The 26,347-nt window shown below is 38.4% G+C and overlaps 1 long non-coding RNA gene across 2 annotated transcripts in view; it reads left to right on the plus strand.

Annotated features, from left to right (window-relative positions):
• LOC140609171 (uncharacterized) overlaps window positions 1-26,347 on the plus strand; it is a 219,864-nt gene that overhangs the window by 130,342 nt on the left and 63,175 nt on the right. The window lies entirely within an intron of this gene.

Below are 26,347 nucleotides of genomic sequence, written 5' to 3' on the forward strand. Positions count from 1 at the left end.
TCAGAGTGGGCTAGGCAAAGAGGAACCAGGGATAAGATTGAGAAGCAGTAGCCTTAGAGGCGGAAGGAAAATATCAAGCTCCCTAGAAGCCAAGAAAAGAACACACACTGAAGGTGGGGCTGTGGCCACTGAAGTAAATGCTGTTGGAACAGAAAATGATTAACTGAATGCAGGGGAAAAAGACAATTTCTGAAAAAAAAAAAAAAAAACAATAGTTTTATTAAGATTTCCCTTTTTTCTCTGGATGACCAATGTATATATATCTCCTGATAAAGATGCAGTTTTGTGGGTCATAGTGAGGTACTGGGAGTGGGAGTGGGAGGAGGGTGGTGCAGTTCTGCTGGGTCCTGTTTTTGCAAAGTTCAGAATTACATCGGTGGTCACCTTGGGTTTGCTATTCAGACATGATTTAAGACTCCATTGAGATTTTGTGGCTAAAACCTGATGGAGCAGAGCCTCAAGCCCAGGTAAGAGCTTTCTATAATAGCCTGAAAGCAGGCCTCTTTGTTGGTTTTTCTGGATAGGCTGATATATGAGCCCTTTCTGGATCAGACTGATAATTGCTCAGTTTTTCAATGTACTTTGTGTTACCAGAACTACATGAAGATATTTAATTGAGAGTGTAGTATCTTCCATATCAGGGGATTGTGTTAGAATCAAAAAGTCTCTTTTGGGGTTGCCTGGGTGCCTCAGTTGGTTCAGCATCTAACTCTTGATTTCAGGGATCCCTGGGTGGCGCAGCGGTTTAGTGCCTGCCTTTGGCCCAGGGCGTGATCCTGGAGACCCGGGATCCAATCCCACGTCGGGCTCCCGGCATGGAGCCTGCTTCTCCCTCTGCCTGTGTCTCTGCCTCTCTCTCTCTCTCTCTCTCTCACGAATAAATAAATAAAATCTTTTTTAAAAAAAGGAAATTGTAGTCATAGCAATTAGTCAAGAAAAATGAATAAAAGACACCCAAATCAGAAAGGAAGAAGTAAAGCAGTCATTATTTGCAGATGACATAATATTATAAAAAAACTCTAAAGACCACCAAAAAACAGTCATAACTAATACATAAATTCAGTAAAGTATCAGGATACAAAATCAATCTATAGAAATGAGTGGCATTTCTATATACTGATAAACTATCAAAAAGAGAAATTGGGAAAGCAATACCATTTACATTAGAATCAAAACAGTAAAGTATCTAGGAATTAATTTAGCAAGATAGTGAATGACCTATACACTGAAAACTATAAGATCTATACACTGATGAGGGAAATTGAAAATACCAATAAATAGAAAGTTATTTAGTGCTCATGGATTTGAAGAATCAATTTTATTAGAATGTCCATGCTAGCCAAAGCAATCTACATTTCAATTCAATCCCTATCAAATATCAGTTACATTTTTCCAATTCAAACAAATAATTCTACAATTGATATGGAACCTGTAAAGACCCCAAATAGCCAAAGCAATCTTAGAAAGGAGAGAGCTTCAGATAACATGCTCTCTAACTTCAAACTATATTACAAGGTTATATTAATCAAAACAGTATGGTACTGGCATAAAAAGAGACATACAGACTGATGGAGTAGAATTGAAATACCAGAAATAAACCCACACATATAAGGATAATTAATTTGTGACAAAGGAGGCAAGAACATCCAATGGAGAAAGGATAATCTCTTCAATGAGTGGTGGTGGGAAGACTGGACAGTCACATGTAGCATGAACCTAGACTATTAATTACACCATGCACAAACATAAATTCAAAATAGATAGAAGCCTTGAATATAATGCCTGAAAGCATAAAATTCCTAGAAGAAAACATAAGTACTAAAGTGCTAACCTCCTTAACATTGTTCTTGGTGATCTTTTTGTGAATTTGATTCTAAATCAAAGGAAATAAAAATAAATGGTACTACATCAGACTAAAAGCTTTTGCTCAGTGAGTAAACCATCACCAAACTGAAAAGTCAGTCTACTGAAAGGGAGAAGATATTTGCAAATCACATATCCAACAAGGGATTAATTTCCAAAATATACAAAGAATTCATACAATTTAGGAACAATAAGCAAGCAACTCAACTGAAAGATGAGCAGAGGACCTGCCTAGTCATTTTCCAAAGAAGACACACAGACAGTTTACAGGCACATGTAAAGGTATTAAGCATCATTAATTATTAGGGAAATGCAAATCTAAACCATGAGATATGACCCTCTCACTCCACTTAGACTGGCTGCCATAAAAAATACAAGAAATAAAAGTGTTGTGCCATCAGGGAAATACAAATCAAAACCACAATGAGATACCACCTCACACCAGTGAGAATGGGGAAAATTAACAAGGCAGGAAACAACAAATGTTGGAGAGGATGCAGAGAAAAGGGAACCCTCCTGCATTGTTGGTGGGAATGTGAACTGGTGCAGCCACTCTGGAAAACTGTGTGGACGTTCCTCAAAGAGTTAAAAATAGATCTGCCCTAGGACCCAGCAATTGCACTGCTGGGGATTTACCCCAAAGATACAGATGCAATGAAACGCCGGGACACCTGCACCCCGATGTTTCTAGCAGCAATGTCCACAATAGCCAAACTGTGGAAGGAGCCTCGGTGTCCATCGAAAGATGAATGGATAAAGAAGATGTGGTTTATGTATACAATGGAATATTATTCAGCCATTAGAAATGACAAATACCCACCATTTGCTTCGACGTGGATGGAACTAGAGGGTATTATGCTGAGTGAAATAAGTCAATCAGAGAAAGACAAACATTATATGTTCTCATTCATTTGGGGAATATAAAAAATAGTGAAAGGGAATAAAGGGAAAAGGAGAAAAAATGAGTGGGAAATATCAGAAAGGGAGACAGAATATGAAAGACTCCTAACTCTGGGAAACGAACTAGGGGTGGTGGAAGGGGAGGTGGGCGGGGGGTGGGGGTGAATGGGTGACGGCCACTGAGGGGGGCACTTGACGGGATGAGCACTGGGTGTTATTCTATATGTTGGCTAATTGAACACCAATACAAAATAAATTTATAAAAAAAAGAAAAGAAATAAAAGTGTTGGAGAAAATGTAAAGAAAAGGGAACCCTTTGCATACTGTTGGTGGGAGTGTAGTAAACTGGTGCAGTCATTATGGAAGACAGTATGGAGACTCCTCAAAAAGTTAAGAATAGAACTACCATTAAATTCAGCTATTCCACTTCTGGGTATTTATCTAAAGAATATGAGAACACTATTTGAAAAGATATATGTGCCTTGATGTTCATTGCAGCATTATTTACAATAGCCAGTATATGAAAACAATATAAATATCCTTTGTTGGATATATAGATAGAGAAGATGTGGTACATATATACAGTGGAATACTATTCAGACATAAAAAAGAGTGAAGTCTTGCCATTTGTGACAAGATAGATGGACCGCGACAGTAAAATTTTAGTGAAATTAAATAGGATAAAGGTAAGGTATGATTTTTCTCATACATGGTATCTGAAAAACAAAACTAACTAAACTAAACTAAACACATAAACAAAAACGAATTGGTGGTTGCCAGAAGGGAAGGAGATTGGGGGTTGGGTAAAAAAGGCAAAGGAGGTCAAATGTGTGGTGATGGATGGTAACTCAACTTTCAGAGGTGATCACTTTGTAAAGAATTTTGTATAGGCATCACTTTGTATAGGCATATATCAAATTATAATGTTGTACATTTGAAACTTATATGTTGTATATCAATTCTACCTCAATGAAAAAAAGTTCAATTATGCAATTATGATGCAGCTGTGCATTGATTTCTTTGAGTTTTCACTGTTTGGGGCTCTCTAAGTTTCCTGAATCTGTAGATTTATGTGCTTTTCTTTCTTTCTTTCTTTCTTTCTTCCTTTCTTCCTTCCTTTCTTTCTTTCTTTCTTTCTTTAACTTGGGAAGTTTCTATCCATCATTTCTTTAAATATTTTTTCTGCAATGCACACTATAACTTCTCTTAGGATTTAGTTAAAAAAACTGCTAGACCTTTTATTTTTGTCCCATAGGTTTCTTGACTCTATGAATTTTTAAAATCAGCAAATTTTTTCTGTTGTTCAAATTGGATTGTGTTGATTTACCTTGAAGTTCACATATTCTTTCCTGTCACCTCCATTATGCTTTTGAACATATCTAATGAATTTTAAAATTTCACTCACTGTGTATCTTAATTCCAAAATTCCTACTTTGGAGATCTTATATAGAGTATTTTATATGTATATATTTATATATAATTTATATATATATATATATAATTTTTGGCTGAGGCTTTATATCTGTTGATTCATTTTAAGAGTCTTTGGCTTTACTGGTGGGATCATTATCAAAGTCTTTGTCAAATAAATCCAATGTTTATGTTGGAACATTTTTGTATTTTGTGAGTTCCAACATCTCACTGTAGGCACCTGTTTGTTGTCTTTTCCCATGTGATTTGAGATTGTTCTGGTTCTTCATATGCAATGCAATTTTGGATTATGTTTGGACATTTTGAATGTTGTGTTATACCATATTAGGTCTTGCCTATAACTATGGAGAATATTGATGTTTTTGTTTTAGCAGACAATCAACCTGATTTGGCTTAGGCTGTGTATTCTGAGTTGTCTTCTATGGCATGTGGTCTTAATATTAGTTCCATTTTGTTTGTTTGTTTGTTTGTTTGTTTGTTTATAGATTTTATTTATTTATTCATGAGACACACAGAGAGTGGCAGAGACATAGGCAGAAGGAGAAGCAGGTTCCATGCAGGAAGCCTGACGTGGGACTCAATCCCAGGACTCCAGGATCATGCCCTGAGTCAAAAGCAGATGCTCAAACACTGAACCACCCATGTGTCCCTGTATTAGTTCCATTTAAAAAGATTTCACAGTCCTATTTGGATTTGTCCCACATGTGCATCACCCAGTGGCAATCTGGGATATAGGCAATGGTATCTCTGTTAGTTCATTGTTAATATCTTTGGTAGGCTGTGTAAAATCAGAGCATGTAAAGCTTGGGAGTGAGTTTAAACTTAATAATGTTGTTTTCCAAGCTCCTCCCACTCTGAAATCTTCCTGGTACTTTCTTGTTTCCCCTGCTCTACTTCTCAAGCTAGAAATCTGGAATTCTATTTACCTAGTTTTCACACTCACTTTCTGAAACTACTCCATGAGCAGGGCCAACCAGTAGGGGAGAGGGAAAGAAATAAAGGGAAGAGGACTTTGCCCTACCTTCTTGGAACTATACCTCTTCTGAGTGGATAGGAAGGCTCTTCTTTCAGAGTTTCAATTATATGTGAATCATGGCTGCCACCGCTTTAATTGCTAGGAGATTCCTTTCCTTTTCTTTGATCCTGAACTGGAGGGCTTCTCTTGGTGCTCTTTAGGACCATGAAAATTTCCATCTCCAGATTTAGGATTGCCTTGAGATCAGAACAGGAGATACAAGTGAATAAAATGTTGAATGAAAGCAGGAATGGTTGACATTGTTGTGTTCAATGTGATTTTAGCAAGAATGCCTTAAGACTGTTACCATTAAGCATAATATTTGTGGTAGCTTTTAAAGTAAATACCTTTAATCAAGCTTTTTATTCCTAGTTTGCTCATTGTTAAGGGATGTGTTGTCATGTATATAAGATGAATTGTACTGAATGCTTTTTCTTCACCTATTGAGATAACCGTATAATTTTCTGATTTGTTAATGTAGTAAGTTATTGTTAATGGATTTTCTGATTTAAAGCCCCTTGTATTCCTAAAATAAATATTCTCTTGAATTTGACATAAATGAGATGATAAACTTTGTTCAAGATTTTATTTTATTTTTTAAAGATTTTATTTATTTATTTATTCATAGAGACACACACAGAGAGAGAGGCAGAGACACAGGCAGAGGGAGAAGCAGGCTCCACACAGGGAGCCCGACATGGGACTCAATCCTGGGTCTGCAGGATCACACCGTGGGCTACAGGCTGCGCCAAACCGCTGTGCCACTGGGGCTGCCCTGTTCAAGATTTTAAATAAAAAAGAATTAATCAAATGTGATGGATAATTTTACATGTCAACTTGACTGGCTCATGAAATTCCTGGATATTTGGCGGAATATTATCTCTGAGTGTGCATGTTTGTATCCAGATGAAATTAACATTTGAATTGAACTCAGTAAAGCAGTTTATACTTCCCAATGTAAGTGAGCATCATCTAACTTATTGAGGGCGTAAATAGAACAAAAAGGTGGAGAAAGGATGAATTTAGGCCTTCCTGCCTGATGGTTTGAGCTGAAACATTGATCTTTCTCCACCTCTCAGCACTCCTGGTTCTCAGGCATTTGTTTGTTTTTGTTTGTTTGTTTTTAAATTCAATTAGCCAACATATAGTACCTCATTAGTTTCAGATGTAAAGTTCAATAATTGATCAGTTGTGTATAACACCCAGTGCTCACCATATTACATGCCCTCCTCAATGCCTGTCACCCAATTACCCATTCCCCCATTCACCATCCCTCTATCTTATCAGACCTTTAGACCTAAACTGGAATCTACATCATTGGTTCCCCTGTTTCTTGGGGCTTTGAACTCAGATTGAATTATACCATCAGCTTTCTGGGGTCTCTAGGAAATATAATGGGACTTTTCAGCCTCTATAATTGTGTGAGCCACTTTCTTACAATAAACCATAATATATGTAATATATTAACATAATATATAGTATAATTAATAGAAATTTTTAAAAATCTCTTTTTGGTTCTATTTCTCTAGAGGATATTGACTAATAAGCTCAGTATCACATTCATGGTAATAAATATTTTAGTTCAGAAGGTTTTACTATTTTTTTAAGTTTTATTAATTGTATTTTTATTGGAGCTTTGAATAGTCAAAATGTTGCTTTTAACATGAAATTCAAATCAAACTTTATCCTTTCCCTAAGGTTGGTTGGAGGTTATAAAGCTGGGCTCCGCTTCATGTTGCTGGATGTCTAATTAGCATAGCCAGCTGCCAATAAATGTCAAGACTTAAGGCACACAAAGGACCTCCATTTCTGACCATGACAGAATAACTGGTACTAGTCTTGCTCTCCTGTTAAAATTATTATAAAACTGGACAAAATATAAGGAGCAACTGTTTTAAGACTCTGAACAATATACAGAACTGTGGTAGTTGAAAGGGAAACTCACAAGATGAGTCCAAAGAGTACCCCAGCATTCTATCTAAAGGCCCTTTTCTACTGCAATACAGCTAGGTAGGACTCAAATAAAAGCAGTGATCTCACTCAGCTGAGGATGCAGAAATTGGAGTTATGGACTGTTAGAGTGGCTAGAATTTGTGAGGAAGGGAATCAACCCAAAGAAAGGAGAACAAAATAATAAAGAGCAGAAACTAAAGGAATCAAAAACAGATAAACAATAGAGAAAATCAATGAAACTGATTCTTTAAAAAAAAATCAATAAAATTGACCAATCTTTACCAAGACTGATAAAGATAAAAAGAGAAAAGGCACAAATCACCAATATCAGAAATGAAGTAGGAATTATCTTTACAGATCCTTTAGTCATTAAAGGGGATAATGAATTATACTAATATCTTAACTTCACAAAGTTACACTCAACTTCAACTAACGTTAACTTCAACTTTGGAGAAACAGAACAATTCCTTGAAAACCACAAGCTACAAAAACTCATCTTTTTCTAATTGGTTATTATACTGAAATATATATATATAAAGTATATATGTTATATAAATATAAATTTTTTCATTTTCTTGTGTTTTTCAGAATAATGTTAGATGGTCAAGACAGTAGTCCTCTTGTGTCCAGCTTAATAGGGATATTTCTATTCTTGCTTTGACTGACTTCCACTTGAAGGATGATATTTAATGTGGGCTTTGGAAGCTACCTTTTATCAAGTTAAGGAAATTTATCTTTTTAATATTTTATTTATTTATTCATGAGACACAGAGAGAAAGAGAAAGAGAGAGAGAGAGAGAGAGAGAGGCAGAGGGAGAAGCAGGCTCCATGCAGAGAGCCCGACGCAGGACTGGATCCTGGGTCTCCAGGATCAGGCCCTGGGCTGAAGGCGATGCTAAACTGCTGAGCGACCTGGGCTGCCCAAATTAAGGAAATTTAAATATTTTCCTAGATAATAAAATATTTAACATAAGAAATTAGAATGCTTTTCTTGAGGTATCATGTCTTCATCTTTTTAATGTAGTATATTACATCAGTAAGTTTCCTAATGTTGCCATATCCTTGCATTCCTACTATAAAACATACTTTGTTATGAATTATTACTCTTTAAAATAATTTTATGATTTCTGCTGCATTAATTTATGCTTTATTTTTATTAATTTACTAGTTTGTCTTTCTTTATATATACTTACCCCTTGAGTTGAATCCTTACTCTATTTTTTGTTTTTCTTGTATTTTAATAAGTGCAATTACAATTAATGCTGTCATTGAATAAGGCTTTGGCCATATCTTAAGATTTGTATCTTCTGCACTCTCACTTTCATTTATTTATAATTAGTTTGTGACATCAACTTTTGACCAAGATTCATTTAGAAAGGTTTTAGTTTCCAAATGAGGTATGATATCTAGTTTTACTGAATCATTTCAGGGAATGTGACCAGTATGATCCTTGCTCTTTGAAAATTGACATTTTATTTCCTTTGGCCTAATATAAAGTCAATTAAAATAAATATTCCACAGGTATGTGAAAACAATGTGCAATCTCTTTACTGGGGGCAATTCAATTAACAATACAGCTATATAGTTAATTGAATTAGTCACAGATAATTAATATCAAAAGTATAAGATAGGTATTTAAGTAATTGTCTTATTTAAATACTGCATGATTTAATCTTATCTTTTTGTCTGTTTAGTATCTTAATTTCTTAAAGAGTTTTTTAAAATCTCTCATGAGGATTGTGGTGGTGATGTAATGAGCACTGAATGTTATATATAACAGATGAATAACTGAACTCTACATTTGAAACTAAAGATAAACTATATGTTAACTAATTGAATTTAAATAAGTTAAAAAAAGATTGTGGTTTGTCAATTTCTCTCATATTTCCAAGAGTTTTAGCTTTATAAATATCAATGTTTATGCTGGTCTGGTCATAAAGGTTTGCAACTATTATATTTTCTTTGGGAATTGTAATTTTTTACTATAAAATATCTGTCTCGCCTATGTGATGCTTTTCACCTTAAAATGTCTTTTGACTGTTATTACCATTGACATGCCTACTCTCTTTTTGTAAGATTTCACTTAACAAAATATAACACATATTCCTTTAATTTTCAACTTCTCTCCATTTCTTTCTCTTTCTCCCTTTAAAATATAAGCATACTAAATTAATCAACGGGATACCTAACATCAGTAAGAGAAAGAATAAAGCCCTATGATCATGTCAATAGATGAAGAAAAAGAGCACTTGAGAGAGATACAAGAGAGAGTATGACAAGTTCATGATAAAAACCCTCAACAAAATAGGTTTAGAGGGAACAAAACTCAACATAATAAAGGCCTTCTATGAAAAACCCATAGCCAACATCGTACTCAATGGTGAAAAACAAAGCTTTTCTCCTAAAGTCAGGAATAAGACAAGGATGTCCACTATCCACACTTTTATTCAATGTAGTACTGGCTACAGAAATAAGTCCTAGCCACAGCAATCAGGAAGAAAAGGGATTCAAGTTGGTAAGGAAGAAGTAAAACTTCCACTATTCACAAATGACACGAAATTATATATAGTAAGTCCCAAAGATTCCACCAAAAGACTACTAGAACTGATAAATGAATTCTGTGAAATTGCAGGATACAAAAAATCAATGTACAGAAGTCCACTGCATTTATATATACTAATAATGAAGCAGTAGAAAGAAAAATTAAGAAAAACAATTCCATTTGCAATTGCATCAAAAATAATAAAATATCTAGGAATAAACTTAACCAAAAAGGTGAAAGACCTATACTCTGAAAACTATAAAACACTAATAAAAAAAACTTGAAGGTGATGCAAGCAAATGGAAAAATATTCTATGCTCATGGACTGAAAAAATAAATACTCATAATTTCCATACTACCCAAAGCCATCTACAGATTTCATGCACTCCTTATCAAAATACCAATTCTTGCTCACACACTAGAATAAACAACCCTAAAATTTGTATGGAACCACAAAAGACTCCAAATAGCTAAAACAATCTGGAAAAAGAAAACGAAAGTGGAATTTATCACAATTCCAGATTTCAAGCTATATTACAAAGCTATAATAATCAAAACAGTATGGTAGTGTCACAACAGCAGATACATAGATCAATGGAACAAAATAGAAAGCCCAGAAATAAAACCATGATTATATGATCAACCTACTGAATGAGAAAAGATATTTGCAAATGATATATCCAATAAAAGATTAGCATCCAAAATAAATAAATAACACCAAAACCACAAATAATCTAACTAAGAAATGGGCACAAACAGACATTTCTCCAAATTAGACATATGGATGACCAACAGACACATGAAAAGATGCTCAGCATCACCAATCATCAGGCAAATGCAAATCAGAACCACAATGAGATATCACTTCACACTTGTCAGAACAGCTAACATAAAAAACCCAAGAAACAACAAGCGTTAGTGAGGATGTGAAGAAAAATGAACACTTGTGCATTGTTGGTGGTAATGCTGGCAGTTACTTAGACTTGACTATGATGTTATTAATTTCCTTGTTCACTGCTGTGACAGATTTTATTTTCCAAAGTTGGCCACAACAGAACCTCCTATCTGCCAAGCTCTTCTTACAATGACACCCCATCTCCCTGAATCTGGGCGTGCCTTTGTGAATCTCTTGGTCAGTAGAGTACAGTGGAAGTGATGCTATGTGACTTTTGAGCCCAGAGCATCAAAAGGCCATTCCTTTCTGCAATACCTTCTTGGTGGGTTCATTCTTGGAACTACAGTAGCTCATGTGGAGAGACGACATACGGAGTCCATAAGTAGATGTCTTGGCTGACCACCTTACTGAGGTCCCAGTCTACCAGTATCAATTACGTCTGTCCCCAGATGATTCCAGCTTTCACCTGTTGAGTCCAGCCTTTGAGTCTTTTGCTGAGACTGCAGATATTGAATATCAGAGACAAGCAATCTTTGCTGTGTCCTATCCAAATTTCTGACCCACAAAATCCTTGAACACAATAAAATTGTTCCTTTACTCCTCTAAATTGGGGTGCTTTGTTTTGAAGCGATAGTAATTAGCCATAATACCACTGCTTATCATATACCAAGTGTTCACATTTCTTGATTAATTTTATTATAGCTCATCCTCAAATTATGTATTTTTTTCAGAGATGATGCATTGGTGATGAATTTTATGACCTTTAATATTTTACTTTTAACATTATACTTGATATTGGATATAGAATTCTAGGCTTAGGGATCCCTGGGTGGCTCAGCGGTTTAGCGCCTGCCTTTCGCCCAGGGCCTGATCCTGGAGACCCGGGATCGAATCCCACGTCGGGTTCCCGGTGCATGGAGCCTGCTTCTCCCTCTGCCTGTGTCTCTGCCTCTCTCCCTCTCTCTGTGTGACTATCATAAATAAAAAAAAAAAATCTAGGCTTAGAATAATTTCCCTTAAAAACTTTGAGGCATAGTATTTTAATTTCCAGCACCTCATGTTGCTAATGAGAAGTCTACTGGTGGTCAGATTTTTATTCCTTTTAAGGTTACCTGTATTTTTACTTTTATAAATGTTTGAGGATTTTTTATCTTAATCTTTGGAGATGAGAATCACCAGAATATGTACTTTTTTAAAGTTTCTCCCTTGGGTCACAGCTTCTCTAGAATTCGGGTTGGTTATCATTTCTGAGGATACTCACAAAAGGAGTCAGACCAACTATAGTCCCCTTTGGGTTTGCTGAGGCCATGACTGGTACTCATAATCTACCTTTTCCACCATGTTTTCAAAATTCTCCTGTCTCTAGGCTTGGCCGGCATTTCTGATGGCTTCAGTGGCTTACCTGGCAGTGTTTTTTTGTTTTGTTTTTGTTTTTGTTTTTCCTGGGCAAGAAGATGCCTCTTTATTGGTGCTGGAGCGTTCCTGAGGAGGTTCGGCCTTGAGACACTCATGAGGATCCTTGCCCCCCACCCCCCGACTACTTCCTCCTGCGAGGGATACTCTGTCCCAAGGGCACCTCTTCCATCAGCTTCTGTAACAAGCGGGCATGGTAGGCAGGGGCATCCTCCCCTGCCACTGGCTGAGGGCGCACGTGCAGGTAGCGCTCAGCAGCCGTCTCCAGCTCTTCCACCTCATATAGGGTGGCTGGGTCCAGTGAGTGCGCGTTGATGAGGCTCACAAGAGCCAGAATCTCGTTTCTTAAGGGTCTGAGATGTAGTTTCTGTGCCTTTAGCAGACTATAGGTGCTATATTTTCACACTTACAGTTAAAACTGGGTATGAGAGTTACAAGAGATGCCCCAGTATATTATCTAGATGCCAATCATATTCTTCTCTGCCAGAATTATGTAGCAGGAGTCCTTCTGCTTCACAATGAGCCAGGTCAAACACCCTTATCACCATAGTAACTACTGTGATAGATGGTTTTCTGGCAATAGGATACAAAACTAATCAAGTGGTAGCAATAGATTTAAGTTTAGTGGGACTCCAATTACAGGCCCTCAATGAAAGCATTTTCTAAGAAACAGAACCTCTAAACCCACAGAGCCTAAAGTTGCATAGACAAAGACACAAACAACCAAGTGATATTAAATAGTACCACTCTTAATTCCATTTTCCTGACCCATGTATCCCACCTCTTGAGGACATAGCAGCATGAAATGCCCATTGATTTAAAGTGTATACCACATTTTAAAGGATGATGCTCTCTTTGAGATTGTCACCTATAGGCTGCTTCTTTAGCTATGTTTTCAAGAAACCATTCCATTGCTCTATCACCCAGCAGCTTTTAGGTGGTGTGGAAAGTGACAGAATCATGGATGCCATGGTCATGTGCCCACCACTGTACTGTCTTTGCTATACAGTGTATCCTTTGGTCTGAGGTAATGTTATGTGTAATCATGTCATTAGTCAGTTGCTCTAGGAGCCCTTGGATTGCTGTACCAGCTGAGGCCCTCTGGACAGGAAAGGCAAACCAACATCCATGATATATGTCATTTCTAGTCAGAATGAATTGTTGTTCTTTTCCAGTAGAACAGTTCCAGTTAATCAACTTCCCTCTAAAGTGACTGGTTAGTGTTAATTTCCATAGCTGGCAGGGAGACATTCATCAGTGGTTATAGCTAGATCAGCCTTGGAAAGACGGATTCCATGCTGGTGGGTCAGGCGTAGCCTCCATTTGCCAAACAATGGCTACATTTCATATATTATGCAACATGTAATGCTACTACAGGTTACTACATCCAGCATAGCATAACTAGGGCTATTATTTGGTTAATTTGAGGTAGTTTGCGGTCATTTGCTATGACCCATCTTGTTTTCACAGGAACCAGACTTGTGAATTAAATGGAGAACACTACCCTTACATCCTTTAAGTCTATGAATGACACTAATGATCCTCATCTTCAGGGTGTGATGTGTTGTTTTTTATTTATTCTGTTGGTTAGGAGTTGAGGTGGATTATGGGCAATTTAGGGGTATTCTACTGGGTCTTTCCTGTTAGGATAGCTTTTATTCCATAAGTCAAGGAACTTGAGGATTTCAAAGCCACTGGTCTTGCTGTCATTCCAATAATAAATTCAGGAACAGGGGTAATGACCATCATGTAGACTCAGTGTGAAACAGACTTGGTCTAGGACTCCATTTAATAGCTCACTCCATATATTTCTGGTTTGTATCTCATGGAGGTCATGATGGCATATTGGGTCCTCAAATTCTGTACAGTTTGATGCCTACTTAGATGCTGCCTAACCTGTGCAAGCAAGGCTAAGAAGATCACCAGGAAGTCATTCTGGGATTGCTCCTATACATGATTTAGGCTGTTGAGTTTCTACACCATTAAGCATAGCTAAGACGATATCCTGGAAAAATTCCAGAACAGCCATTATTATTCCCTTACCATAGCCATAATCTTTTAATTAATGCATAGTTTAGTACTCATTCTTTCTATATATCTACCTTTGGCTTTCCTTCTCTAATTATCTTTTTGTGATATTATTGTAGGGAAGCAAAGTTTGCCACTCCAAAATGTGTTGTTTTGGTATGTAGATTATTTTAGGCTGATTATTTTGAAGAAACAGAAGGCTGAAGAAGACCTTTGGCCTTCTCCCAACTACCTAAAAGGATTTAGATAGAGGACCTGCCAGAAGGTCCTCTATCTAAATAGAGGGAGCTGTCACCATAGATAGCTATAGTACAATATGAACTAGGTGTGGTAGACAGAATGGAACTTAGCAAAGTTTATTAAAATTCCACTCTATGTCCCACAATTTCTGAGTGGCTTAGCAAACATTTATTTAGCAAACATTTACTCCTTTCGTCTTTCAGTGAATTGTCTTCCTTACCTTTGAAGTTCCAGACACCTCCACTCTTCTCCTTAGCTCTAGCTGGCATAGAAGCCTCAATTGTCTGACTACCGGTGCCTTATGTTTTTATAGAACCCCTTGATATATGTAAATAAATTTTCTTTTCTCCTGTTAATCTGTCTCATATCAATTTAAATCTTAGACTATCAAAAAGAACCTTGAAAGGTTTTTTCTCCCCAACAATGTTAACCATAACAATCTTTTGAAGAACTCTCAGGGTATAATTCTTCCCTTTATCTCTGTCTCTTGCTCTTGCATTTGCTTTCTTTCTGTTCATTTGATAACTATAATGTATCTTTTTGGTTGAAATATAATTAACATACAGTGTTTTATTAGTTTCAGGTGTACAACATGTTTATTCAACAATTCTATACATTAATTAATCATCATCATATTAAGTGTAGCCACCATCTGTCACCATACAATGTTACTACAATTTTATTGACTATATTCTCTATGCTTTACTTTTCATCTCCATGACTTATTTATTTTATAACTAGAGTTTATACCTCTTAATCTCCTTTTATCTATTTTGTTCACCCCCTACCCACCTACCCTTTGGCAACTACCAGTTTGTACTCTATATTTAGAGTCTGTTTTTTGTTTGTTCTTTTTTGTTCATTTGTTTTGTTTTTTAGATTACACATTATAAATAAACTTATATGGTATTCGTCTTTGTCAGTCTGACTTATTTCACTTTTTTTTAGAATGATAAAACGGAATGTGTACATATTTATTATTCAATTTAATATAAAGTATTCAGTCCAACAAAAGATACTCAGATTTCAAATATCTAGACAGATATATTCAGAAAAAATTTCAGATAATTTTGCTACACAACAAAATACAAAGCTTAAAGAAATATTGATCATAAATGTGATCTTTTCACTAAGGTGGTTTTGAATAAAATCAAAATATTTAAGCACTGTTTCACTATACATTTTCATGTGCCATTTACTAATATGAATCAGATTATTCAATGCAAACATTCTTTTTTTAAAATTTATTTTTATTGGTGTTCAATTTACCAACATACAGAATAACCCCCAAGGCCGTCAACCATTCACTCCCACCCCCCGCCCTCCTACCCTTCTACCACCCCTAGTTCGTTTCCCAGAGTTAGCAGTCTTTACGTTCTGTCTCCCTTTCTGATATTTCCCACACATTACTTCTCCCTTCCCTTCTATTCCCTTTCACTATTATTTATATTCCCCAAATGAATGAGAACATATATGTTTGTCCTACTCCGACTGACTTACTTCACTCAGCATAATACCCTCCAGTTCCATCCATGTCGAAGCAAATGGTGGGTATTTGTCATTTCTAATAGCTGAGTAATATTCCATTGTATACATAAACCACATCTTCTTTATCCACTCATCTTTCGATGGACAGCGGGGCTCCTTCCACAGTTTGGCTATTGTGGACATTGCTGCTATACACATCGGGGTGCAGGTGTCCCGGCGTTTCATTGCATCTGTATCTTTGGGGTAAATCCCCAACAGTGCAATTGCTGGGTCCTAGGGCAGGTCTATTTTTAACTCTTTGAGGAACGTCCACACAGTTTTCCTGAGTGGCTGCACCAGTTCACATTCCCACCAACAGTGTAAGAGGGTTCCCTTTTCTCCACATCCTCTCCAACATTTGTTGTTTCCTCCCTTGCTAATTTTCCCCATTCTCACTGGTGTGAGGTGGTATCTCATTGTGGTATTGAATTGTATTTCCCTGATGGCAAGTGATGCGGAGCATTTTCTCATGTGCATGTTGGCCATGTCTATGTCTTCCTCTGTGAGATTTCTGTTCATGTCTTTTGCCCATTTCATGACTGGATTGTTTGTTTCTTTGCTGTTGAGTTTAATAAGTTCTTTATAGATTTTGGAAACTAGCCCTTTATCTGATACATCATTTGCAAATATCTTCTCCCATTCTGTAGGTTGTCTTTTAGTTTTGTTGACTGGGTCCTTTGCTGTGCAAAAGCTTCTTATCTTGATGAAGTCCCAATAGTTCATTTTTGTTTTTGTTTCTTTTGCCTTCGTGGATGTATCTTGCAAAAAGTTACTGTGGCCAAGTTCAAAAAGGGTGTTGCCTGTGTTCTCCTCTAGGATTTTGATGGAATTTTGTCTCACATTTAGATCTTTCATCCAGTTTGAGTTGATCTTTGTGTATGGTGAAAGAGAGTGGTCTAGTTTCATTCTTCTGCAAATGGATGTCCAATTTTCCAGCACCATTTATTGAAGAAATTGTCTTTCTTCCAGTGGATAGTCTTTCCTCCTTTATCGAATATTAGTTGACCATAAAGTTCAGGGTCCACTTCTGGGTTCTCTATTCTGTTCCATTGATCTATGTGTCTGTTTTTGTGCCAGTACCACACTGTCTTGATGACCACAGCTTTGTAGTACAACCTGAAATCTGGCATTGTGATGCCCCCAGATATAGTTTTCTTTTTTAAAATTCCCCTGGCTATTTGGGTTCTTTTCTGATTCCACACAAATCTTAAAATAATTTGTTCTAACTCTCTGAAGAAAGTCCATGGTATTTTGATAGGGATTGCATTAAACATGTAAATTGCCCTGAGTAACACTGACATTTTCACAATATTAATTCTGCCAATCCATGAGCATGGAATATTTTTCCATCTCTTTGTGTCTTCCTCAATTTCTTTCAGAAGTGTTCAACAGCTTTTAGGGTATAGAAGCTTTACCTCTTTGGATAGGTTTATTCCTAGGTATCTTATGCTTTTGGGTGCAATTGTAAATGGGATTGACTCCTTAATTTCTCTTTCTTCAGTCTCATTGTTAGTGTATAGAAATGCCACTGATTTCTGGGCTTTGATTTTGTATCCTGCCACGCTACCAAATTGCTGTATGAGTTCTAGCAATCTTGGGGTGGAGACTTTGGGGTTTTCTATCTAGAGTATCATGTCAACTGCAAAGAGTGAGAGTTTGACTTCTTCTTTGCCAATTTGAATGCCTTTAATGTCGTTTTGTTGTCTGATTGCTGAGGCTAGGACTTCCAGTACTATGTTGAATAACAGTGGTGAGAGTGGACATCCTTGTCTTGTTCCTGATCTTAGGGGAAAGGCTCCCAGTGCTTCCCCATTGAGAATGAGATTTGCTGTGGGCTTTTCATAGATGGCTTTTAAGATGGTGAGGAATGTTCCCTCTATCCCTACACTCTGAAGAGTTTTGATCGGGAATGGATGCTGTATTTTGTCAAATGCTTTCTCTGCATCTAATGAGAGGATCAAATGGTTCTTGGTTTTTCTCTGGCTGATATGATGAATCACATTGATTGTTTTAAGAGTGTTGAACCAGCCTTGTGTCCCGGGGATAAATCCTACTTGGTCATGGTGAATAATTTTCTTAATGTGCTGTTGGATCCTATTGGCTAGTATCTTGTTGAGAATTTTTGCATCCATGTTCATCAGAGATATTGGTCTGTAATTCTCCTTTTTGGTGGGGTCTTTGTCTGGATTTGGAATTAAGGTGATGCTGGCCTCATAGAACGAATTTGGAAGTACTCCATCTCTTTCTGTATTTCCAAACAGCTTTAGGAGAATAGGTATGGTTTCTTCTTTAAACGTTTGATAGAATTCCCCTGGGAAGCCATCTGGCCCTGGACTCTTGTGTCTTGGGAGGTTTTTGATGACTGCTTCAATTTCCTCCCTGGTTATTGGCCTGTTCAGGTTTTCTATTTCTTCCTGTTCCAGTTTTGGTAGTTTGTGGCTTTCCAGGAATGCGTCCATTTCTTCTAGATTGCCTAATTTATTGGCGTATAGCTGTTCATAATATGTTTTTAAAATAGTTTGTATTTCCTTGGTGTCGGTAGTGATCTCTCCTTTCTCATTCATGATTTTATTAATTTGAGTCTTCTCTCTCTTCTTTTTAATAAGGCTGGCTAATGGTTTATCTATCTTATTAATTCTTTCAAAGAACTAACTCCCGGTTCTGTTGATCTTTTCCACAGTTCTTCTGGTCTCGATTTTGTTGAGTTCTGCTCAAATCTTTATTAACTCTCTTCTTCTGCTGGGTGTAGGATATATTTGCTGTTTTTTCTCTAACTCCTTTATGTGTAAGTTTAGCTTTCATATTTGAGTTCTTTCCACTTTTGAATTGCGATGTATTTTCCCCTTAGGACTGCTTTTGCTGCATCCCAAATATTTTGAACGGTTGTATCTTCATTCTCATTAGTTTCCATGAATCTTTTTAATTCTTCCTTAATTTCCTGGTTGACCCTTTCATCTTTTAGCAGGATGGTCCTTAACCTCCACGTGTTTGAGGTCCTCCCAAACTTCTTGTTGTGATTTAGTTCTAATTTCAAGGCATTATGGTCTGAGAATATGCAGGGGATGATCCCAATCTTTTGGTATCGGTTCAGACCTGATTTGTGACCCAGTATGTGGTCTATTCTGGAGAAAGTTCCATGTGCACTTGAGAAGAATGTGTATTCAGTTGAGTTTGGATGTAAAGTTCTGTAGATATCTGTGAAATCCATCTGGTCCAGTGTATCATTTAAAGCTCCGTTTCTTTGGAGATGTTGTGCTCAGAAGACCTATCGAGTATAGAAAGAGCTAGATTGAAGTCACCAAGTAGAAGTGTATTATTATCTAAGTATTTCTTCACTTTCGTTATTAATTGGTTTATATATTTGGCAGCTCCCACATTCGGGGCATATATATTGAGGATTGTTAAGTCCTCTTGTTGGATAGATCCTTTAAGTATGATATAGTGTCCCTCTTCATCTCTCACTACAGTCTTCGGGGTAAATTTTATTTTATCTGATATAAGGATGGCTACCCCTGCTTTCTTTTGAGGACCTTTGAATGGTAAATGGTTCTCCAACCTTTTATTTTCAGGCTGTAGGTGTCCTTCTGTCTAAAATGAGTCTCTTGTAGACAGCAAATAGATGGGTCCTGCTTTTTTATCCAGTCTGAAACCCTGCGCCTTTTGATGGGGTCATTAAGCCCGTTCACGTTCAGAGTTACTATTGAGAGATATGAGTTTAGTGTCATCATGATATCTATTCAGTCCTTGTTTTTGTGGATTGTTGCACTGAACTTTTTCTTAAAGGGGAATTTTAAGATTCCCCCTTAAAATTTCTTGTAGAGCTGGTTTGGAGGTCACATATTCTTTTAGTTGCTGCCTGTCTTGGAAGCTCTTTATCTCTCCTTCCATTTTGAATGAGAGCCTTGCTGGATAAAGTATTCTTGGTTGCATGTTCTTCTCATTTAGGACCCTGAATATATCCTGCCTGCCCTTTCTGGCCTGGCAGGTCTCTGTGGAGAGGTCTGCTGTTACCCTAATACTCTTCCCCATAAAAGTCAGGGATTTATTGTCTCTTGCTGCTTTAAGGATCTTCTCTTTATCTTTGGAATTTGCAAGCTTAACTATTCAATGTCGAGGTGTTGAACGGTTTTTATTGATTTGGGGGGGGGGGGTCTCTCTATTTCCTGGATCTGAATGCCTGTTTCCCTTCCCAGATTAGGAAAGTTTTCAGCTATGATTTGTTCAAATACATATTCTGGCCCTCTGACCCTTTCGGCGCCCTCAGGAACCCCAATTAAACATAGGTTTTTCTTCCTCAGGCTGTTGTTTATTTCCCTTAATCTATCTTCACGGTCTTTTAATTGTTTGTCTCTTTTTTCCTCAGTTTCCCTCTTTGCCATCAACTTGTCTTCTATGTCACTCACCAGTTCTTCCACCTCGTTAACCCTCGTCGTTAGGACTTCTAGTTTGGATTGCATCTCATTCAAGTGATTTTTAATTTCTGCCTGATTGGATCTAAATTCTGCAGTCATGAAGTCTCTTGAGTCCTTTATGCTTTTTTCTAGAGCCACCAGTAGCTTTATAATTGTGCTTCTGAATTGACTTTCTGACATTGAATTGTAATCCAGATTTTGTAACTCTGTGGGAGAGAGGACTGTTTCTGATTCTTTCTTTTGAGGTGAGGTTTTCCTTCTAGTCATTTTGCTCAGTGCAGAGTGGCTAAAAGCGAGTTGTATTGGGAAAAGGAGAAAAAGAGAGGAGAGAAAGAAGGAAAGAAAAGAGAAAGAGAAAAAAGAAAAAAGGAAGAAAAAAGAAAAACGAAGAAAAGGAGAAAGAAAAAGAAAGGAAAAGAAATAGTGGGGGAAGGAAACAAATCAAAAAGCAAAACAAAACAAAACAAAACAAAACAACAACAACAACAACAACAAAGAACCACAGGGGAGTATCTTCTGATTCTGTGTACTTTAAGTCCCTTGGCTTCCCCTGGAAGTTGTCCGTCTCGCTGGTGTTCTGGGGGAGGGGCCTGTTGTGCTGATTTTCAGGTGTTAGCAGTTGGGGGAGCTGCTGTGCCCCTGCCTGGTGCAGGGCTCAGTGGGGGTTGTTTACCCCGTGAGGCCCCAGGAGGAACAGCCCCAGTGGCGGGGCAGCTCTGGAAACCTGGATTCAGCTCCGGCAGGAACTCCGTCTGCAGGGCCTGGAGGCTCCGGGGCGGGGCCGCTGATGTGCTCAGCTGGGGCAGGAGCGTCCTTGCTGTCCTGGGCCCTCCCGGCCTCTGCCTGTCCCGGGGGAGGCGGGATCCTGGGCTGTGTCCCGGCGCCCTGTGCTCCGGAGCCTGCGCTATTGGATTCGCGCTCCCGCCCCGCAGCCCCCTCCGCGGAGCCGCCGCCCGAGCCCCTCCGAGCTGCTCCTGGAACCGCGCAGCCCCCTCCGCATGGAGCCTCTTCCTCTGCCCGAGCCCCTCCGAGCTGCTCCCGCCCCGCAGCCCCCTCCGCAGAGCCGCCCCCCCCCGAGACCCCCCGAGCTGCTCCGGGTCCCGCCGCCCACGCTGCAGCCCTTAGGGAGCTCGGCGCACTCTCCCGGGGCGCAGGTGTCTGTCAGTGTCCCCGGGAGCCCGAGGGTATCCCCGCCCTCCTGGGTCCTGCTCCAACTCCCCGCGAGCCCCTTTCCGCCCGGGAAGGTCGGTGCAGCTCCTGCTCCTCCGGGACGGGGCTCTCCTGTCCTGGGGACACTCGCCCCGGCCTCAGCCTGGCTCCTCGCGGGGCCCCTCCCCCTTGGAGGCCTTTTGTGTCTTTGTTTCTTTTCCCCGGTCTTCCTACCTGATAGAAGCGTGAAGTCTTCTCACTGTAGCATTCCAGGTGTTCTCTCTTTAATTCTCAGGCCGAATTCGTAGATTTTCAGGATGATTTGAAGGTTTTCTAGGTAATTTGGTGGGGACAGGTGATTTGGGGACCCTACTCTCCCGGCATCTTGCCCCTCCCCCCTGAGTTATTTCACTTAACACAATACCCTCTAGGTCCACCCATGCTGTCACAAATGCAAGATCTTATTTTTTTTATGGCTGAGTAATATTCGGTGTGTGTGTGTGTTTATATATGTGTGTGTATCACATCTTTACTCATTCATCTATCAGTGGACACTTGGGTTCCTTCCATATCATGGCTATTGTAAATAATGCTGCGATAAACAAGGGGTGCGTATATCTTTTCAAATTAGTGTTTCCTTTGGTAAATCATAGTAGAGTTGTTGGATTTTATAGTGTTTCTATTTTTAATTTTTTGAAGAACCTCCATATTGGTTTCACCATATGAAACCATAGTGGTTTCACCAATTTACTCTCCCATTAACCGTGTACTAGAGTTCAAAGGTGTTCTATTTTGTTCATCTTCAAGTTCCTGGCAATTAGTCAAGTGAAGAGCACACAAAGACCATCTAGTAAAATTTGCTTGCTAGTGAATGGGTATTTATTGAACATCTATTATTTACCAGACACACATAATCCAGGAAAGGAAGTTCAAGATAGCCTGGAAAAGGGAATTTTCTATGGCTGCAGCTGTAGATTCTAATTTAGAATGAAACTCAAGGGAGATACGGTTGCTTCTAGCCCCACCATCACTACCGCCCAGTCTCTGAGCCAGTACCCACCAGATCAGTGAGATGAACCACTGAGGCAATTGGACTTCCTTTCAGCTTTTACAATAGGTCTCCGTTTCTCACTATAAGCCACTGTGGAGTGCCTATAAGCTAAATCACCTTCTCTGGCAGCAGGTCAACTAGCACACAATGGCAGCTCTCTTTCTCTTCCAGAAGCTCCAATGACAAAGCAGCCAACCAGCTCAACTGTTGCTCACAGCAATGCTCCTTAAAAGGCATTAAACTACTTCTGTGACTGTTTTTAACAGTTTGAAACAGTGCACCACATTTTTAAACAATTTACTTAACAGTTCCTTTTCTGCATGGTCTTGAAAGAATGAATTTACTAACCTTCTTTCCAAAAAAAATTTGAGTGCTTGGCTTGCTACTGAGATTATACAGCATGGTATTTGCTGATAAGCCTTATAAAGTAGGAGGTGAGACACTAGGGCATATTCATTGTTAATGCACAAAGCTGGGAGAGGAATATGTTCCTTCTTATTCTCTTCCCTCTTCCTTTAAAGGCAAATATCAAGAAGACAGAAAGGAAGGTGGACTCTTGCTTCTGTGTTAAAAAAAAAAAAATTCCTCAAATGGATTCCCATTATAACTGGAATGAAATCTAAATTCCTTCCAAGATCTCCTTCCAAGTTTTGCCTCCTGCCTACCTTTATCTCCTGAAATTCTCTTTTTCATCTCCTCTACTTTTCTGGCTTTACTTCTTTTTCTAGAATAGCCTAATGATATGCTGGAGCCAGTCTAGATGGCTCATTGCATGTATTGTTTTTCAATTCTGTGTTCAATGACCTTGTGTCAAAATGATGGGAATTGGCAAACACTACAAATCAGGAGTTCCTCCCTTTCCCTCCTCCCCAACTTCCCTGACTATATCCAGCCAACTGTGCACATTTACCAGTACACCATCCAATAGTCAACTCTTATCCTTCTTTAGGTTCTTGGCTCAACTGTTTCCTCCATCTGGAATCACACTCCCTTTTCTTTTTAGCATACCAAACTCCTTCCTGATTTTTAAGTCACGTACCTACCTCCTCTGAGAGGATTTCCTTGACCATCCATTCACACATGATCATATCTACCATTTTAATTTTTCTGAACATGATTGTCAAAGTGTAATTCTAAAAAGGTTAAAAATATAATTCTCGTGTAGTTAGATATTATGCATATGGCATCATTTTATTTAACTCGTTAATGACAAGGCTAGTTAAAAAGAGGAATATGAGGAAGTGGGATTTTATAGTCAGTTCTACAATGAAAAAAGAAATGCTAAGATAAGATTGCTGAATTACATCAGAATTGGTTAATGTCCTGCAGGGCACTAAAATACTAACCTTCAGTGTTATTGTCTTTATTAGACAGGAAGTGATTTATTGTATTTAACAGTTTTATGAAATTGTGAAATGTCTGAGCCCAGTCAATTGCAGAAATAGTCAATGGCTCTTATAAAGTTCTGAATAATTTTTCTTAAGCAAAGAAAATATGTTAGTCATAATTCCCTATGTACTTTTATACCTATCTACCATGCCTGCCTCTCAATAGAACATAAGCTTCTGGGCATCTGAAATAGTGCCTGGCATGTGGTGGGCCCTCAATATGTGTATGTTGAATGAAGGTTGAGGTTCAGTGTCATGGAAGGAAGATCCAGGAGGGAAAGTCTGCTGTGTTAAGTGGCTAGGGAGAAGCTGTGGATAACAGGGCTGATCTGAAAGTTAATAGGGCCTCAGCACCCCTGGCCAGTGGCTTTGGCCCTTAAGTCATTTTGGAAACCCCCTTTTACAGCCTGGAATTGAGGAGGGGGTGAAAAAATAGCCCTATTATATTTAGCCTCTCTGTACTTTGTTTTCTTCAGCTATGAAATAGGGGCAATCATAGTAAGTTGAAATAGAACTGATATACAGGTAATTTACATTAAAAGCTTAGTGAAAGTCCTGGTGCATAGTAAGTGCTAATTAAAAGTTTGATATATATTTTTTTCCTAGTATATATAGAAAGTAATTGTGAAAATTCAGTGAATAGAGCAATGCTATTCAGTGTGTTACATAGGGTAAGGGAATTCCTGGTTCAGGGAAGGATCTGAGCAATGACACAGGTTGAAAGTGCAGTAAGGATAGTGGAAGTATGATATTTGCCTCACTAGACAGGTATAGGTGTATTGCTTTGGAGCTGGATTGCCTGGGTTTGAACATCAGCTTTACAAATTGCTGATTGTGTGATGTTGGCTGAATGAACTAATCTTTCTGAGTCTTAATTTATCCAACCATAAAATGGGGTGACAAAAACAAAAGTAAGCCATGGGCTGTTCTAAGGAATTAAATAAGATGATATATGTAAGGTGCTACAGAAATGATAACCATTGATAACTGAGAAATACTATTACCTTGTTTTCTTGCCCAGCCATAAGAAAAACTTGACTTGATTCAGAAAATGTGTAAAAGTTTAGTGAGTTTCTCTCACTTTTTTATTGATAATATTTTTCCCCTATTTTTATGTTTTTTATTGTTGTTGTTGTTGAGAAATACAAGTCAGGTTATTCTCAGTTCCTGCACCTTTATCTGCTTGAAATTCATTTGCTGAAAATTGAATTAGGATGGGAGAAACACTGTCAGGAAATGAAATGCTTGCTATGCCTCCACAGGAGGTGTTTTGATTTGATTTTGATCAGAGACAAGATCCCCTGTGTAGTTCTCAGATGTAGCCCTCAAATCCCATATTTTGAGGAAATGAACCAACAACTGCACCAGTGAATTGCTCCAGTTACCTGGCTGGGTTAGAGTGCAAAATAATACTAAGAAGCTGTAGAGAAATCACGAATATTTTAGTAGTCTTTACCCTAGTAGAATGCTATTTGGGCCTGTGAATCAGAAGTTCAGTATCTAAAGAGGACAAACCTGTGACATTTTCATTAACCAAAATTCTCAAGTACCTGCCTGGATGCAGGGCCCCCTTCCACAGCAGAAGCTAAAATGAAGGCTTTTGTGTGTAAGTTGTTTATTGTGTGAAGTGACCCCAAGAAACAGGAGTGTGGGGATTAAGAAGAGCAAGACAGGGAAGAAGGAAAGCCTTCTTAAATTGAGAGATTCTCAAATTGATCACTACTACGGGAAATTGGGGCTTAATTCTTGAAGGACCCTCTGAGAAACTGTGCATGTGGAATGCACCCCCTGAAAGTCTGTCCAGGCCATAAGAAAGGAGTGGCAACCATCAGCTCCTAGAGTCCCCCATTGTTGAGAGTTGCCCTTGGCCATTAAGGCTCTCCTGTGTTCAGGCTAAGGTGATCAACTTGTCCCATGTTGCCTGGGGCTATCCCAATTTTCAAACTGAAAATCCTGCATCCTAGGAACCTCTTAAATCCTAGAAAAAATAGAATCATTAGTCACCCTGGTTCAGAATGGCCTGCATGGGTTTCCCCAGGACACAAAATGGGGTATCAGAAAGAGAATTACTTCTAGCAAAAAGTGGGAAGGACACATATGGCTAAGATAAGGAGCTGTCAGGCTATAACTTCCCAAAGCCAGTTACCAGAGCAATAGTTGGAGTAAAAGGTGGGCCGCAAGGTTTTGAGGTGAGTACAAGAGGAACCCAGGACAGACCCCCACAGAGAATGGGGGGAATCTAGCTGGAGGAGAAAGTGAAGTTGTCTACTCTCTGGCATGAGGATGAAGGCGTAACTCCAGAGGGCAGAATTTGGACCCAGGGGTAGAAACTCTAGAGAAAAAGATTTTTAGCTCAACATAAGGAAGAATATTTTAAGAGGTCCTAAATTATCAAAATGTCTGGATTAGGAAGATTATTTCCAATTCCCTCATGTGAAACATGGAGAGGAACTGATGTGACCAAGATCACCCAAGGAGTAAGAGCAGAGCCTGCACTAGAATGCTAGATACCTGACTAGCTTGAAGTCAGGAAGTATGAG

This window comes from Canis lupus, chromosome 18 (genome assembly GCF_048164855.1).
Source record: "Canis lupus baileyi chromosome 18, mCanLup2.hap1, whole genome shotgun sequence".
NCBI classification, from domain to species: domain Eukaryota; kingdom Metazoa; phylum Chordata; class Mammalia; order Carnivora; family Canidae; genus Canis; species Canis lupus.